This window comes from Trachymyrmex cornetzi, unplaced genomic scaffold, assembly GCF_001594075.2.
Source record: "Trachymyrmex cornetzi isolate Tcor2-1 unplaced genomic scaffold, Tcor1.1 scaffold1807, whole genome shotgun sequence".
NCBI classification, from domain to species: domain Eukaryota; kingdom Metazoa; phylum Arthropoda; class Insecta; order Hymenoptera; family Formicidae; genus Trachymyrmex; species Trachymyrmex cornetzi.
In genome coordinates this window covers 774-5,213 of record NW_017296427.1, presented here as the reverse complement: position 1 = coordinate 5,213, position 4,440 = coordinate 774, and positions in this window count along the sequence as shown.

The following is a 4,440-nucleotide window of genomic DNA, read 5'->3' as shown; positions in this document are numbered from 1 at the left end:
TTGATAAAATAAACTCATTCGACGCATTTTTGCACTACATGAAAAATTTGTCTCGCAAACCGAGTTATTAATTGTTATTAATTAAAGTTGACAGATATCCAGAGGAAATTTGTTGCATCGATGGCATAAAGGATTAAACAAATTATCTACTTCACAGACAAATATTAACCAAGCAAATACTCTGCTGTAATCTATACTACCATCGATATGACAGATTTCCTAACCTGAATAGTCATCAACTTTAACGATTAATATCTCGGTCCGCGGGGTAATTTTTGTTATCAGATTCGTTCATTCCGTACAAAAACGTGTTGAGTAAGTCTAAAATGTGTATTGCAGAAGTAGAAAATCACTTACGTGTTCCTTTACTACCATCGATATGACGGACCTAACCTAACCAAAAGTGTATACACTAATGGTACGTTTCCACTGAGCGTGTCACGCATCGCGTCGTTCATTGCGTCACGACGCAACGCGAAAGAGAGAAAGAGTGAAGTTCATATATGTACACCCTCCTTGTCGTGACACATTGGACGACGCGGCGCGTGACGCGCTCGTGGAAATGTACCCTAATAATTAGTCGTATCTCCAGATCGCAGCACTCGCTGATCATATGTATATTACTACTAGCACTCCTTGCGTATTGCGTACTAATTGCGTAAAGAATGTCAGAAGGACACGAAACTAGCGCTCCTTGCGTAAAGAATGTCAGACGGACACCAAAGGAATGCGCGGAATGTGGTCAACGACAATAATGATGGCAATAAGGACGACGTATCTGAAAATGGACAGAAAAAGTAGCAGTTCGGAACTTTGCGTCGCGATATCTCCGCTCGTAGGGCACGTAGAAAAAAAATAAAAGCACTTTTATCACACAATCCGTGTGGTGGCTATCGATTGAGCATACATAGAACGCGATCGGTTTAGCCGTTATTGAGATCCGATAATCTCGATTTGCCGCAACTTGTCGGTTCGCGCAAAGGAGGCACGGCAGTGTCGCTTCGCGCAGCTTAGCGCCGAGACACTACCAGTATCTCCAGATGAACTGAAAAAGTAGCAGTTCGGAACTTTGCGTCGCGATATCTCCGCTCGTAGGACACGTAGAAAAAGAATAAAAGCACTTTTATCATACATCCGTGTGATGGCTATCAATTGAGCATACATAGAACGCGATCGGTTCAGCCGTTATTGAGATCCGATAATCTCGATCTGCCGCAACTCGTCGGTTCACGTAAAGGAGGCACGGCAGTGTCGCTTCGCGCAGCTTAGCGCCGAGACTCTACCAGTGTCTCCAGATGCCTGAAGGGCCAAAGCACATGCTAATGAAATTTATAAGTACTCAAATCTCGACTTAGAAAATATTCTAAGTACGTGCTCCTTCGCGGACGGGACTTAGTCGCGCGCGCGGCTCGGAAGCGAGAAGTTATAAGTATCGAAAGCGAGAAATTATAGGTATCACGAACGAAAATTTATAAGTACGCGAGCGTAGTGCTTACTGCTATACTTCGGAAATTATACACGCGACAAATGTATCGGTCTCAGATTCAGATCAGAATGATCGACCTGTGGTCAATGATGAACATTTGGCCCCCGGCAACACGGAAAACCCGCCTCACCGCTTTTACACCCTCCAAGCAGACATCTACTGACAGCGAGTCGGCCATGATTTTGCCGCTGCGCGAGAGCGAGCGAGGCAGCGAGAGAAAGCGTCCGTCCTTCTCGCTCTACCAGTAATTCGTAAACACAAACGAGTATTGGAGCGAAAAGGACGGCCGCTCTCTCTCGCTGTCTCGCTTTCTCTACTAGTCACTTGTCATAAGCGACCGAAAATCGAAAATGTACTTTCTCGGCCGCTCGGCGTATTCCTGTATAAGGGATAAAGAGACATGCACACACATTCTGGATAACGATTTTAATAAATAGATTTTAATAAATTTTAATAATCATATAACCCTTCCATTAATAGCAAAAATGATTTTAAAACGCGACAGTTTACGAAATATTAATTGTTTGCGATTTTCGAAAAATATGTAAGTGTTACATGTTTTTTAATATATTAGAAATCGAATACTAAATGATCCAAAAAGAATATAAACTTTTTCAGTATTTTTCGTAGATGTAATTATTCATATAAAAGTTCCGGGAAAACTTTGCATCAGGGCGCGATGAAAAGTGGAACCGCTACCACTGTGCGATTGCCGCGCAACCAGCGCAAACTTTATGACCTCCCATAGACGTAAAATTATCTTTTTTCGCGATCTGTATTTGTTTCTACTCGCTTCATGCTTAGCACGTATGCGATTAGAGATTCCTAAAATTCCTGTAGTGAAATTAGATTCCTGTAATGATTAAAAAATTATATTGTTAAATTATTATTTGTGTTCTGTGTACAATTTAACGTGTAAAATAGTTTTTCTCTTGTAGTAGGATTTATTTTGAATGTAGTATTAGTTTGATGGTTACGTTGTTAGACGCTTTTTCTCTCCCTCTTTCTAGACAATAGTGTGCATTCTTGTAAAGGTATTTACAGTTACACTTTATATTTTTTTCATTACTTGCTGTTTTTCTTTGTTTTATATCTTTCTTTAATTGTTTCTTTTCTATTTTTGTATTCTTCAGTATGGAATGCGTAGATTCTAAGCATTCAAAAGACGTAAATTTTCTCATGATTGGCTAGAAAACGACAATAGTAAATCTTGGATTAAAACAGTTCCTAATGATAATTCATATTTTTGTATCCCTTGTAATAAAACGTTTTCTTGCTCATCAGGAGTTTTTAAGCATGCGGAATCGAAAGCTCATCGAACTAACATAGTAAATAATTGCTCTGACGAAGTAAATATCATTGAAAAGGAACCTCGTGAAAGGACATTTTGCCATTCATGGCTTGAAAATGAACAATTCAAACCATGGCTGCAAACAATCCCGAACGATCATTTCAATTGTTTTTGCTCCTGCAATCTAAAGCTTCGATGTGGTTTCGACAAGCTTATGCGGCATTCTGACAGCAAGAAACATGTTTCGGAGTGTCAGAAAAGGAGCTTGAGCGTAGATTTGAATACGCATGACGAAGAACCTGTGCCTTTTAAAGATCGGAAAAAAATCGCGGAAATAAAATTTGTAGCATTAATTGCCGAGAAAACATTCCATTTAAAACAGCAGAATCAATCTTAAGTTTTTTTTCAAGACCTCGGAGAAGATCCGGAAGTCTTGAAAAGTATGACGATGAATCTGAATAAAGCACTGAAAGTAATAAAGAATGTCTTATGTGTTCGCAAACACGAGCGGTTGGTCGAAAAATTACAAAATAATAAATTTTCTATTTTTGTTGACGAAATATCTGATTTAACTAATGACAAATGGATGATGTTTCTTGTTCAGTACGTTGATCCTCAGACTTTGAATGTTTAAACGGAATTATTAGAATTAATTCATTTGGAAGCGAGTGATTGTAGTGCCGAAAAATTATTTTCAAATTTTAGAGCCGAAATATAGAAAAACAAATTCCGTTTTCAAATATTCTCGCTCTTTCCTGTGATAACGCCTCTGTTATGACAGGAAAATACGAATCATTTAAAATTAAATTACAAAAACAATGCAAAAGTTTGATAACAATGTCATGTCCTTAAATGCAGCTTGCAGCGCAATTCCTGAAGCATGCGAGGAGCTTTTGTGAAAAGTGGCATCGTTTATCTCTAGCAGTCCCAAACGCGCGTGTATCTTTGAGCAATTCCAAAAATCATTTTGTTTTGATGAGACTTGTAGAAAAATTTTAAAACCGTCTGAAACGCGATGGCTTCACGTCATGCATGCGTGGCTAGACTGAACGAAAATTGGGATGTGCTAAATTTTAAAATTTTTGCAAGAAGAGCAATTGAGCGAGAAATCAAAGTCTGGGGCTGCTTTACTATCTCTGGTGCAAAATTCAGAAATGCAAGCGTATCTCTTGTTTCTTGAGTACATTCTGGATGCATTTAAAAAGTTTAATGCGTCTTTTTAAACTGAAGAAACAAAAGTTCATTTACTTCAGTCAGCTGTGGAAAATATTTTGAAAACAGTTCATAAAAATGTTATAAAAGCACCATTATTAAATTTTGTTTCAATGGGTACAATTAATCCTTTGCTTGCGTGTAATCGTCTATCTCCTAATCAAGTTATGATTGAAAAAGCTTCCCAAGATCTTCTTGATCGATTGAATCAGGAAGATCAGGGTGACATTGTCAAATCAGTTTACGACAATTGTTTGGCATTCTATGATATCGCTGCGAAAGAAATTCGTAACAAACTTTTTGTTAAGGACGAATTTCTGAGTAAATTGAGGATCCTTGAACCTAAATTTACTTTGCAGCAAGAAGACAAAAAAAACAGCCCGAACAACTCCGTTCAGGATGTTCTTTTTGTTGCCCAACGATTCGACGGATTTGATGAGGAGATATTAAA